The sequence below is a fragment of the Talpa occidentalis genome, unplaced genomic scaffold, assembly GCF_014898055.3.
Source record: "Talpa occidentalis isolate TD23 unplaced genomic scaffold, MPIMG_talOcc4v2.1 talOcc4.5, whole genome shotgun sequence".
Lineage (NCBI taxonomy): Eukaryota > Metazoa > Chordata > Mammalia > Eulipotyphla > Talpidae > Talpa > Talpa occidentalis.
Window position 1 is genome coordinate 82,673,948 of NW_023604861.1, and position 14,502 is coordinate 82,688,449.

The following is a 14,502-nucleotide window of genomic DNA, read 5'->3' on the forward strand; positions in this document are numbered from 1 at the left end:
CACAGGAGTATCAGTAGGTTGAGTTCTTATCACTCTGACATTGAGTCTTTGGCTCCTGCTCGTACTTCTAGGACTCTTGCATTGGGCTCACCCATGCAACTCAATATATTTTCAGGTTTGGGGGATTAGAATGTGTACATCTTTGCAGCCATTATTCTGTCTGCCATACTCCCTCACCATATTAAGTTAGGGTAGCCTTAATAGAACCATTCAGCATTCAACTATATAATATACATATATATTATATATATACATATTTTATATATATACATATTTTATACATATATATATATATATATATATATATACACACACATTCATGGAGTTTTAAAAATAGAGTCTGGTACCTGACAAATGAATGAGAATTATAAGAACTTCAGTAGCTGAATGGATAAATCAACTCTGGTACATCTGCATAAAAGGAATATTATCTGGTTCTAAAAAAAGAAATGAGGGCCTCCCCGGTGGCACAGCGGTTGAGCACTGGGTTGCGAAGCTGCCCGCAGCATCTGCAGCGCCAGTTCAATCCCCGGGCCGCTGGCAAGGGTCCCACATGGCGCGCAGACTCTCTCCTGCCGCGCCTGCTGCTCCCTTCAGCAGTATACTTTGTCAGTCTGCCTGTTCTGCTCCCCACTCTGATTCTGGTGAATTCTCTCACCCTACCACACTTCTGACTATACCCCGGTTCTTGTATAAATAAATAAATAAATCTTTAAAAAACATAAAAAAAGAAATGAGCTATCAAGTCATGAAAAGATACAGATGAAGCTAAATGTGCATTACTAAGTGAAAGAAGCCAATCTGGAAAGGTTTCATACTACACAGTTCTAACTATATGGCATTCTGGAAAAAAACAAAAATCAAAACAAAACAAGACCAACAACCCACTATGGACACAGTAAAAAAGATCAGTGGTTGCCAGGTGTGGGGGTGTCAGAGAAAGAACTGGTGGCACACACAGGATTTTTAGGATAGTGAAACTATTCTCTATATGATGGTACATACACATCATTGTATATTTTTCAAAACCCATAGAATGTACAACACCAAGAGTGAATTCTAATTAAAATTAGAGACTTTTGAGGATAAAGCGGTGTCCGTGTAGGTTTATCAATTATAACAAACATGCACTCTGGTGAGAGATTGATAGTGAGCCTAAAACTGCTTCCAGCTGCACTTGTACACTTTCAGTTTCCTTTTCCCATCCTTCTAGGCTGTAAAATTCCCCCCTCCCCCACATCCCACCTCCAGAGAGTCTGACTGAATCAGTTAATGGACTATAGAGTTGTCTTTTTGGCAGTCCAGGATATAAACGCTTTTCTTAATAAAGAGAAATCTCAAAATCAGTGTAGACAGAACCCCAAGGCCAAGCCACAAGACAAACACCAGACATTTCTTCATCCCAACACCTCATCAGCTGAGTCTCAGGCACAGTCCCAAGCTCAGGCGCTCACATGGGATGGAGGCAATGGTGCGAGGGAGGCGATGGTGCGCTGTCTCAGGTTGCTGAGAGTCTTCAGATTCGTCATGGGAGCCTCCTCTAATGCCCACCCTTTCTTGGGCCTCCCGTTTTCCAAGCCTTCCCATTCAGTCTGAGAGCAGGTACTTACTTTCCCAAAAAGTTTCTTTTATGCTTAAAGTATGCAGAGACGGACTTGTAGTCTCCAATCAAGAACTCTAAATAGTATATACCCACAATATATGTCCTTTCCCACTAAGACTGACCCATTTTTCCCAAAGTGTTTTGCATGAAACACCAGTTCAGAAATAGGCTCTGCCCAAAATGGAGTCCACGATTTTATGAGGTTGGTAAATATGCTGTATGCTTTTCTTGAAGATTCATGGTAACGGTGAACATAGTAAACATTCTAAGAAGTCCCACAGTAAGGAAATCTGTTTAACATTGTTTATACCAGGATTTTCATCACCATTTTCCTCTTACACTTACTCAATGGATGACATTTCTCACTCTGAGGAACGCTGGCCTGAATCAAGAAAGGAAGATTCAGAGTGAGTACAGTTCCCTCAGATTTCCAAGTTCCAGATTGTTCTATGAGGTCTTGCCACTTCCCTAACTGAATCACACAAAGAATCATCACCCTTTTCAAAGAGTATCAACATTCTGAAATGAAGAAATGTCTTCACTTTGGAATGAAGAAATGTCTGGTTTTTGTCTTGTGGCTTGGCCTTGGGGTTCTGTCTACACTGATTTTGAGATTTCTCTTTATCAAGAAAAGTGTTTATATCCTGGACTGCCAAAAAGACAACTCTATAGTCCATTAACTGATACAGTCAGACTCTCTGGAGGTGGGACGTGGGGGAGGGGGGAATTTTGCAGCCTAGAAGGATGGGAAAAGGAAACTGAAAGTGTACAAGTGCAGCTGGAAGCAGTTTTAGGTTCTGTTGAGTAATCTGTATCTTCTCCATTAATTTCAGGTGCTTCCTTTAACATTAATGAGGAATTTCATCCTAGGGTTTGTTAAGGGTGTCTCTTTTCTGTTTCATTTACCTTTGAATTCTTTTAATATTACCAAACTAATAATTGCTTTATATAACATCTTAAAATAGAGTAGGTCCCCTTTTAAACCATTTTTAATTAAAATTTTTTTTGCTAGTCTTAATTTGTTCTTTCAAATTAACCTTTAAGCATGTTACAAAAACAAAGTCCTATTGAGATATTAAGCAAAACTTAATTTTAGTAAGCTTCACAATTTTTAAAAAGCTACAAAATAATTTAGGAAGATTTGATGTCCTTAAAATCATCTTTATATCTAGGTGCACATGATCTCCAGCTCCTTTATAACTGTCAGCCAACAGTTTTCTTCGTGTAAGTCCCAACCTTTTATTTTTTTAAAGGGAAAAAGACAAATTATTTATTTGTAGATGATACAATTTTTTTACCTCTGTAATCTGAAGAATCTGGAAGAGTTGTTTAAACTGATGAGAGTTCAGGCCTCCCTGGTGGCACAAGGTTAAGGGCCAGCACTATGAAACTATCCTCAGCCCCTGGAGGTGACCCACATGGTCCTGCAGACCTCTCCTGACTCTCCCGCTGCTCCCCAGCAGTGTATTTCAGTCAGTCTGCCTATTCTGTTCCCCACTGTCTCTGGTGAATCCTCTCACCCCCCACCTCTGGTCTGTACCCCACTTCTTGTATGCATAAATAAATAAATCTTTTAAAAATAAATACATAAATTGATGAGAGTTCGATAATTGTGAACATAAAAATAAACCACATAAACAACTTTTCCATAGGCTGAAAACAACTCATTAAAAAATGAGAATTTGGGAGGATTCCAGATATATTTAGGAAGAGAACAGGATTTAGTAATGGTTTTATTGTAGAATATGCTGGAGACGGAATCAATGTAATTTTTCAGAATTTTGTGCAACCCCCTTTGGCTCCATTATCACCGTCCAGGAGAATCATGTTGGATTATATAATTCAATTTTATGAGCAAAATTTTTGTCTTCAAGTTCTCAAGTTCTTGGCACTCCTCGTTTCAGTAGCACTGGTGTGGTCTTAGCCACTTTTATTCACTTTGTTCTTTAATCTTCAGTCAGGTGGAAGTAGTGTGGTCACCTAGTCAGCTCCTATCCCACATTATTCCCAGAAATCTGCCTGAGTTCTCTGTGACTATGTCACCCGCACTCTTTTCTGGTTGTTTTTCATGACGCAAGAGGAAAGGTCATCTGTTGGAATTGCAAAGAGAGGCTTTCAGAGAGAAGATTTGGGACAGAGGAGCATGGAAGAAGAAGCTTACCAAAGATGACACACGAACAGGCACCTGAGAGCACACGCTCGTGATGACTCTGTAATTCAAAGTGGCCCTATAAATTTCAAAGGCCGTCAGACCCTTTGCATAAGGAACCTAGTACGCGTGCCAAAACTCCTTTCCTGGACTAAATTAAAACCTTGTAAGTTATGCCCCCAGGAGAAAATATATCAATATAAATATTGTTGTCAAGGCATCAAATTATTGACAACCAATCAGAATTATGGACTTTTATAGGTAAAGGTCACAGAAGTGCAGGCATCTGAAAAGACTCTTGTTTTATGAAAACAGGATAGGATTATATGCTTTTTAAAAAAGATTTATTTATGCATACAAGAATGGGAGTACAGGCCAGAGGTGTGGGGAGCAAGAGGATTCACCAGAGACAGAGTGGGAAACGGAACAGGCAGATTTAAATACACTGCTGAGGGGAGCAACGGGTGAGTCAGGAGAGGTCTGCCGCGCCACATGGGTAGCTCCCTGGCTGGGGATAGAACTCATGCTGCAATGGCTGCGGACAGCTTGATAGGTTGAGTCTTAACCCCTTGCATCACCAGGGAGGCCTGGAATTTACATTTTTGATAAGTCTTTTCACTGAACAGGAGAGTAAACTTTGCAAATATTCACAATACACCTCTTTATTAGAACTCACTTAAATTGTGCTGCTTTCCTATAGTTTTGTGGGAGGGAATATTTTTTTCCTTATGTTTCTAAGGTTCTTTTTATGAGCGCCATGTTCAAGGTTAAGCATATTCTCAAAGTTAAGTCCTTTTGCAAGGGGAGGAGGGGTGAAGTTCCACAAAAATTCAATGTGGTGATGGGGAGATGAGAATTTTTTTTTTTTATAGAGGCATGCTTTATTTATTTGTTTGCTGGTTTGTTTGTTTGTTTTGTTTATACATGCACTGGGTACAGTCAGAAGCGCGGGAGGGTGAGAGAATTCACCAGAGCCAGAGCGGGGAGCAGAGCAGGCAGAAGGACCGAAGTACACTGCTGAGGGGAGCAGCGGGTGGCAGGAGAGATCTGCGCGCCATGTGGGACCCTCCTCTGGTGGCCGGGGAGCAGCCGGGGATCGAACCGGCGCCGCAGAGGCCGCGGGCAGCTTCGCAACCCAGCGCTCAACCGCTGCGCCACCGGGGAGGCCCAAGGAGATGAGAATTTTTAACAAATGGCATCTACAGTGGTGTGCTCACAAATGTTTAACAACTGACTTTCTAGTTGTGGAGAGGAAACCCTGATTTGGAATATTTGTCGATTACTGTTGCATAAATATCTCCAACATAGACAGTTTCAATTTACCAACATGATGCACAGCTGAGATAAACATGACAGGCGCTCCAGAGACTGTAAGAGCCAAGTCCGGCACTGCCCTATGGGACTAGGAATGTTTTTCTCCTATGCTCCCCCATCCCAATATATCCCATTGTGTGGCTTTTTCTAGTCATGCTCCCCAGGAAGAAGAGAAGGTGATTCAACCAAAGATCTGGGATGGCAGGGCAGGGGTACCAGAGATAAGACTCTGTAAAGTGGTATCAGGGAGCCCCAGAGTGGGAGGAAGATGCAAAAACTCAATATAAAATGGAAAGAAAGAATCCATTCCTCTGGAGGGGTCTCCATTAGGTCAACTTCCTTGTCCATTTCCATAAATTTCCACCAACAACATGCTGTTGCTTTAAGTTCTCTCTGTAAATTGCAGAATGAATTGTTCCTCTTCCCTGGCCACAGGGGCCTGGATATCCCCCACAACCACAATTTCCTGACATGGGCACAGATCCCTTCCTGGGTGCGGCCTATGGTCACATGCTTGGGAGTGGGTGACCTGACAGAGAAAACCCCTGGTTCCTGGGTACTTTCCCTAGAGTGAGAACCACCAGGCTCCCAGAGAGATGGGTGTGGGGAACAGCTAACTCATCTACAGGAACAAAAACCTTTTCTATGGGTGTGGAACTCCAGGGATTGGGGACATTTCCTGAGTATATGGGAAGAAATGAGACGCATAATGGAATTTTAAAACATAAAGTCAGTCCCCTGTTTTAAAGGATTCTCAACATCTTTATTTTTTTTTTAATAGAGGCATGTTTTATTTATTTATTTATTTGTTTGTTTTGTTTATACATGCACTGGGTACAGTCAGAAGCGCAGGAGGGTGAGAGAATTCACCAGAGCCAGAGCAGGGAGTAGAGCAGGCAGAAGGACCGAAGTACACTGCTGAGGGGAGCAGCGGGCGGCAGGAGAGGTCTGCGCGCCATGTGGGACCCTAGCAGCCGGGGATTGAACCAGCGCCGCATTCACAACCCAGGGCTCTACCGCTGCACCATATTCTCAACATCTTTAAAAGAAAATAAAAGATTAAAAGGGGTGTGTGTGTGTGTGTGTGTGTGTGTGTGTGTGTGTGTGTGTGTGTGTGTGTGTGTGTTAAGATTTGGATTCTGGGCCTCCCTGGTGGCACAAGGGGTTTAAGACGCAACCTATGAAGCTGTCCATAACCACTGCAGCATGAGTTCGATTCCTGGCCAGGGAACCTCCCACATGGTGCGGCTGACCTTTCCTGTCTCGCCTGCTGCTCCCCTCAGCTGTGTACTTCGGTCAATCTGCCTGTTCTGCTCCCCACTCTGTCTCTGGTGAAGCCTCTCACCCCCTGCACCTCTGGCCTGTACTCCTGTTCTTGTATGCATAAATAAATAAATCTTTAAAAAAAAAAAAAGATTTGGATTCTGGAGCCAGGCTTCCTGAGTTGGAGTCTTGGATTACCTGTGCTTTGTGACCTTGGAAAAGTTACCTCACCTCCCTGAACCTCTGTTCCCTTATATACAAAATGGGGGCTAAGACATCTACCTCATGGTGTTGTTGCAATGGTTAATGAGCTCATCCATGTTTGAAATGCATAGAATGCCCTGCACCTGGTAAGCGAGTGCTGGGTATTATTAAATAACTGGCGTACACAGACTTGACATTCCAAGTGGCGTTATTACACCTAGCCCTAAATTTGTCCCAACCTCTGATCCACTGCCTCTCCCCACATGAGCAGATACCAAAACGCCACCAGTCCTTTATCACCTTCTGGAAAGGAGGTCTTTAGCACTGCTTTTGTGGTGATTCACCAGCTTGCCTCCACTCCAGCCCTAATTCACGTCACACCCGGACTCACATATTGGCCCATCCACTTGTTGTGTTGCTTCCAAACATCTACTCATTAAACAAAGCTCATGTCACTATAGAACTCACTTCTATTAATCAACAGGAACACCCTAGAACCCCATTTCTGGGACCACCCCAGGCCTCTGTTATAGGGCATCCAAGTCCTCTTCTTCAGTGGCCCATAGATGGCGCCATTCGCCCAGCTGGACACAGAAGGACCCAGTGTGGCTTTGAATTATTTTTACAATGCGTGAATCTGGTCCTCCTTGAAATTTTGAAGGACTGAATTATAGTTATGATGGAATCCTGACCTCCCAGGAATTCCAGATCCCCTCAGTCAAGGTAGTAATAATAAAACCAGTAAACCCATCCCTACCGCTTACTACCTAGGCCAGGACTCAGGACACCAGTAAATGTACAAAGTCACCAATTGCCAGATTCTTTGAACACAGAGACTCAGGTGATGGCTTCATGGAAGACAAACAACTGCTGGCCTTGTCCTTAAAGAGCAGACACAGATGATCAGTCTTGATTTTGCGGAACTAGCCAGGGTGGAAGTGTCCTCTTTCCTACCAGCTGGTGACCGCAAATAGACCAAGTCCTAACAAGTTCAGTTCTGAGATTCCAGAACCTCCAGGGCTCCCTCTTATGAGCCACACTCCCCTAAACAGGAGTCAGGCAGCAGTGGGGCTCCATGTCACCCGCTCCACAAAAGCTGTTCTTGCTAAGGTCAAAGTGATACGACTTTTTGTTTTTGTTATGGTCTGAACATTTGTTCGTCAATCAGAGGATTCCTTCCCACAGGACAGAAAATGGGGCTGGGAGGGCCTTCCCTGGTGGCTCAGCGGTTGAGCGCTAGGCTGCGAGGCCACCCACAGCCTCTGCAGCGCTGGTTCAATCCCCGGCCACCGGCAAGGGTCCCACATGGCACGACAGACCTCTCCTGCCGTGCCCGCTGCTCCCCTTAGCAGTGTATTTCATCACTCTGCCTGTTCTGTTCCCTGCTCTGGCTCTGGTGAATTCTGTCACCCTCCCGCACTTCTGACTGTACTCAGCGCTTGTATAAATAAATAAATAAACCTTTAAAAAAAAACAGAAAAAGAAAATGGGGCTGGGAAAGGTCTCTTATCCTCCTGAGCACTAGTGAATCCCACTTTAAAAAAAAAAAAGATTGATTGATTGATTGATTGATTGATTGATACAAGCACTGGGTACAGTCAGAAGTGCAGGAGGGTGAGAGAATTCACCAGAGCCAGAGCGGGGAGCAGAGCAGGCAGTAGGACCTAAGTACACTGCTGAGGGGAGCAGTGGGCGGCAGGAGAGGTCGCCATGTGGGACCCTCGCCCGGCAGCCGGGATCGAACTGGCGCTGCAGAGACTGCGGGCAGCTTCACAGCTCCGCGCTCAACCGCTGCGCCACCAGGGGAGGCCCTGAAACCCACTTTCACCCAACATACTTGGTTTTCCTGTTGTCACGTTTTACTTGTTCAGTTAAAGGCAATGATTGCTCTCTTAAGTTCGAAAACACAGTATTAAGAGCTCACCCCTTGGTCTGGAAGCTCAGAGACTCCCCCAGGAACCTGGTGAGCGAGATGTAAGGGGGAAGCTCAGGAGAGGGACAGGTGCTGCCAGGAACAGAACAGACAGAGATGCACACATCACAACTGCCCTCCTGTATTTCTGGGTGAGGGGGGCCAGGTCTGCCTGGTGCGTTCTTACAGATTAACCGGTCCTTGCTCGGGTGCTACCCCTTGGTGATCACTGACCCTCCCTCCACCAGATTTGTACTTTACGTCCACAGTGGTTCCACGCATCGCCCTGCCACATCTGTCTCTCCTACCCTGCAGGCACTCAAGGCCAGGAGGAGGGCTACTGTTCTCTAGAGCAAGGCAGGTGTTTTCAGCATCCTCGCACCCTCACCACCCAGGAAGTACTTCAGGAATGAATACAAGGCGCGCCTCGGCTTTCGGTCCCAGGTCCCCGGGATCCGCGGGATCCGCGCCCTCTTCCCACGCCCTCGGGTGCGAGCAGGGCTAGGGAGAGTGCAGTCCTGCGCGGGGCGCTGACTGTAAACCAGAGCATGGAGACAAGCGATCAGCTTCCAGGGCAGCGTCCCTGAGCGGGACCCTTCCCCATCCCCAACCCCAACCCCGCCCTAACCCTGAGCCCTAAAGCACCGCGACCCCAGAGAACTGGCGCCCGGCGCCCAGGACGCATGCGCACAGAAGTCGGCGCTGCGCCTAGCCCGGTAGTTGCCGCAGGTTGTGACCAGCAGGGGGCAGCACGAGACAGGCGAGCTCGCAGAGTTGCTGCTGGAGAACGGGCAGGCACTCGGCTGTGGGATGCCAGAGAGAAGGAAAGGGAACCCAACTTCCAAGTAAAATTAGCAGAAACAAGGGCATGGCATTAATGTGTGTGCCCGGCGTGCGTCCAACTGTCCCTGACACCGAGGGGTGGTAGTAACCCAGTACCATTGGCAAGAGGTCGTGTGGTGCAGTGATAACAGACTTTGACCTAGGACTACAGTTATCTAACCTGTCTAAGCCTTAGTTTCCCCATCTATTAAATGGGAATAGACGGTCCCACCTCATTGGGCCGTTATGGATTTCAAAAGCACACGAGTATTTAATAAATGTTAGACTTTACTAGCACTTTTTAAAGTGCATCCTAGTCTGTGCATTTCTCTCCTCCCCCCATGCCTCCACCCTGAGTCCACCCCACATGCTTCCACCCTGACTCACACTGTAAGCAACCCTGAGTAGGGAGCTGAGGTTTGCCAGACATCTTGGCATTACCCTGTCTAGCACCACTCTGCTAAAAATAACTGCTCTGGGAGCTGTGAGAAGCCAAGGAGCTGAGCTGAGATGGGGTTGTGGGGGTTCCACAGAGGGTCCTCCTAAGACCAAATCAGCCACTCAGACCCTCAGATTCCAGTCCCACGGAGCCCAAGTCTGCTCCATCCAGGCAGCTTGACCTCAGTGCTGTGAGAGGATGGCTCTTCTCTCCTCAGCTTCCTAGGGGGGCTGGGGTCCTTGGTCTACCTCAGAGTGCTTGGCTTGAGACTGGGTCTCCACCTGTGTCACTGACTCTGCCTGACTGCTTGTCTCTGCCACTGTAACTGGCTTCTGAAAGAGGAAGAGGGACACTGTCACTCTACTTCCTTTCCCAGTGGCCAGAAGTGGATATATATAATTATCCCTCCTCAACTTTCTCCCAAAGACAGGAAGTTCAGCCCAGTTGCCCCAAGGTGCAGCCCGTGAAAATCTACTCTGTCAGCTGCACAGCCCCACGGGCATAACCCACAGGGTTGTGAGGTGGGATCTCCCAAGAGAGTCTGGGCTGCCCTCCCTGAGGGACTATTGGGAAGGAAACATGTCCTCTTGCTTGTAGAAGATAGGGCTGGTGAGAGGTCCCAGGGACCCTCCCTAGTCAGTTTCCAGTGGCTGGTCTAACGGCAAGGTGCCCTGGGCACCATGTTCTCCCTTGTGACCCACAGTCAGGTCCATCTCTCACCCATGCAGCATCTCCGTGAAAATTCACTCAGGCTGATTTTCAGTTCTCATTTACCTTCTAGGCCAGGTGACCTTGTGCAGTACACAACCTGCTCATCTGTACATAGCAGAAACCACATTCTGCCAGTCTCATTAGTGTGAATAAGTCTGTAATCAGACCTATCTCTCCATGTGCTCACCTCTGCACTCCAGGGCGTGGGGGAGAGGGGCAAAGTCCTCATCACCTAAGTCTGCCTTCAATACCCATCACACTTCTAAAATGAGGAGCATGCTCTCTTTCCAAACTTTTTGCCCTGGCTGAGTCTCCATCTCCCCCACAGACTTGAGGACACTGTTACATATGACTGGTGTCTTCAAACGTACACTCTGAATTAAAGACACCATTCTAGTAATTCCGCTAAAGAAATTCTGCCACAAGTGCAAAGATGTGTGTCAAGGACAGTTATGGGAGTATTTGTGGCATTTAACCCCTGAAAGAGCCCAGATATCCATAACAGAGAAATTGCTTACTATTTTGTGGGTCACCCAACTGTGGAATTCCAGACAGCTGGTAAAAAGATTCTCAAGACATTTTAAGTGAGACAGGAAATTTGGAGAACAATATTAACTATCAGATCCAGTTATATTTTAGGAAAATAGGGTACTGACATGTAACTAAATGGGTAGGAAAAGATCAAAACGCCAATAAGCATTTGGGGAAGATGCTGGAGATCACTGGTAATCACAGACATGAAATTTAAACAACAAAGTACCCCTTGGTGCCTAGCACCAAAGTACCCCTTGGTGCCTAGCAGATTGCCAAAACTAAAGAGTGGGCAACTCCAAGTTGAGTGTGGAGGGGATGTGTGGCTACAGAAAGCCCCGTGTGCTGCTGGTGGGTGCAGACTGAGCAGCCACCAGCCAGGAAGCTGGCACCGTTTATGCAAGCTAGGCATTTCATGCCACGTGACCAGAAATTCCACTGGTTACATCCCAAAGATAATTATTTCCCAGGAGTGCTTACGGAAACCTGTACAGGATGTTCCTTTGGGCAGGGGCATTGGAGTCACCTGGGTATGTTTCCCTGGAAGAGCAGAGCAGACAAGTAGAACGAGAGAGTCACATACCATGGAGAGAGAGTTCTACAGCAGTCTGAAGCAGCAGATTAAGTGTGCACAGAACAACAGGGATGGGTCTCTAAAAACAAAATGTTGCTCTTCCCTTCCTGAAAATCCTACCCAAAAAGTCATTAGAGGTGGGTTCCAGAAAGCATCTGCACACAGGTAGGTAGGTGTCACACTGACCTGGTGTGGGTGTCAGGCAGGTGACCCAATGCCTCCTCACTGAGTGTTCAAGCCCAACAGATAAGGGCTCCCACATCTGGGTGGGAGGCAAGGCAGCAAAAGGAAACTGGTTACATCAAACTAGATATAACCATTGTGAGGATAATAGGAGCCAGAATCTCACCAACAGAGCAGAGAATTACAAATACAAAAAATAAAAAGAAAACTAGAGAGCCCTATGATGTTTGGAAACTAGAGTGACTGGTATGAACTAATGAGCCTCAATGAATATAAGTGTGTTATATATACATAATATAGTCCTCAGTACTGTTCACTGAGAGAGTCTTGCAGCTCTCACCTCCAATAACAATGTCCAGAACTGGTTCCCTATCTTGGCATCTAAACAACATTATTCACCAAAAATAAACAAAAACAAAAACAAAAAACCCCACAGAATTCCTGGAGAAAAAAATGACTGATCTTTGCAACTTACTATAAGTTATTTTAAAATAACATTTTTATAAGATGTAAAAAAAATGAAATATAAACCCCAGTGTATATGAACCTAAAATACATGCGCAAGTTAAGGAAATTCATCTTTCCCCATTCTGCTCATCAGAAAACCACAGAAGTCAGTGGTTTTGTTTCTTATTTGTTGCCTAGAGTATTTCAGAGACAAAAAAATAAAGGTCTTAACATTCTGGTTTAGAGCATGAGAAAATAAAAAAAAAGTAAAACACATGCACACAAAATCACATATTTTGTGAGAACATGTGGCAATGAAGACACACACAGTAAATGCAACCCAATGGTGTCTTCTTGGGCAGGAGAGGAAGGGAATTTCCCATCTCACACTTCTGAGGAATAAGATGGGCCAGGAAGGCCCTGAGAATTATTTCTTAAAGGACAATTCGTATTTTTAAATAATGTCAGCTCCTTTCACCAAAACACACTTTAAAACAATAGTGATTGTGTAATTATACCTCTATAACTGAGCAGGCATTTAAAATGGTGCAAATGCCCTAAGATGAGCTTGCATTTTCAGTTCCCTTTTCCCACATGGCAAGTCTCACCTTCCCAGACACCCCCACCCATACCTGACGCTCCCATAAAGCAAGTGGCTATGGTCTCTCCAAATCCACAAAGATCTCACACTACCCAACCTATGCAAGCAAGGTCCCTGAGTCCCTACCTGACAAACCCCCAGCCAGAGGTGGGAAGTCACCTTCAACTCTGAAGTCTTACCTGACTTTCTCCAGGCTGCCCAAGGAAACTCCCATATCCCACTGCCTGTCTTCCCTCCCTCTAGAGGGCTTGCCACTTTGTGCAGTAGTTCTTGCTCTGCTGGCCTGTCTCAGCAGACTTGGCCCTGTGACAGTGGTGGTGGGAGGAATGCTCTAAGGCTTGACCTCTAGCATCACATGCTGCCCATAGTGACCCCAAAATAAATGCCTGTGCAAATTGCTTTGGAAAGCAGTTTGGCAATTATAAGAGCAATGAAAATGTACCTACCCTGCAGACTCAGTGAGGGCCCTGAATAAACCTCAGAAGAGAAAACTACACAGTAATATAATAGGCTATCACTTGACCATTGAAAGGTATGCTTAATAGACCAGAGCACGTGGCAAACACTCAGGCGACGCCTCAAACAGAAAAGACAAAAATACAACACTGCATGTTCACCATGATTAAATGGTGCAAATTAAGTATGCGATGAAAAAAAGACTAAGTTGTCTTTATGGAAAGAGGGTTATGAAGCGTTTTGGACACTGGAATTCCTTTCCTTCTTTTACTTCTGTTTTTGTTCTAACCGTATGAACAGTGTGCAGAATTTGGACGCGGCGGTGAGTCTCACTATTGTTGAAATGATAGGAAATCTAACAGAAATTTTTCAGCCATAGAAATGCATTTCTAACGCAAGGGTTCCGGCACCTTGCCCGGCTGCAGACCTGGGATGGGATTCCCAGGGTCTTTCAGAACAAAGCTTCGGTCAAGTCGGTTGGAGCCAAGCGATGGGAAAGCGCCCCCCGACCGCGCCCCCCGACCTCGCCCCGCCACTCCCCTACCGACCAGAGACTACTTGGGCGCAGTTGGATGCCCGATGAGCGAGGGGATTTCGCCTGCCATCAGTCCCTTCAGACTGGCTTCCCACTAGCAACCTGCACACCTCCACCCAGCCCAGCCGGCCCACGGACCAAAGCCAAGGATTCAAGAAAAACTGGCGACCCAGCGGTGCTTTGTCTGGTCCAGCTCGGCCCCGCCCCTCTCCCTGCTCCCCACCCCCCAGCGCTCCTTCCCCGGCGCCCCGGACCCGGCTTTGGGGTCCAGTCTCCTTTTCCCTCCTGGCCTCCCCCCACCGCCCCTAGGCCTTCCCCAGCAGCACGACCTCCAGCTCCGCCCTCGCCACCGCCACCGTGAAGATTTGTAAACCTCCCCCAGCCCAGGAGAGGGCTCTTCCCGTGGATTCTACGGGGAAAACCAAGCAGCGCCCCAAACCCGAGGGGCCGGCTTCGGTGGAGCTCAAGCACCTCGCCGGGGCTCCCGGACTCCGTCTCTCCAGGCCGCACCCACCTCGCGCGTGGGGACGAAAAGGCGAATGACGGACTGGGGGATCGAGAACAGGCCCTGGGGCAGGAGTGACCAAACGTGGGGGGACACTGGAGATGGCTACGGGGGGGGGGCGCCTCCACCCAGTGACGATGAGCAGTTATCGCCTGTTTATTGGGGTCTGGGGTTATCTACCGAGGCCTGGATATCAGGGTGGGGCGCAGAATTCGCATCTGGCAGTCTCCCCAAGTTTCCTCTCCACCAGTAT

General features: G+C 46.7%; 1 protein-coding gene across 4 annotated transcripts in view; it reads right to left on the reverse strand.

The window, feature by feature from the left end:
• Positions 1 to 14,502, reverse strand: part of CD207 (CD207 molecule) — a 40,423-nt gene that overhangs the window by 14,230 nt on the left and 11,691 nt on the right. The window lies entirely within an intron of this gene.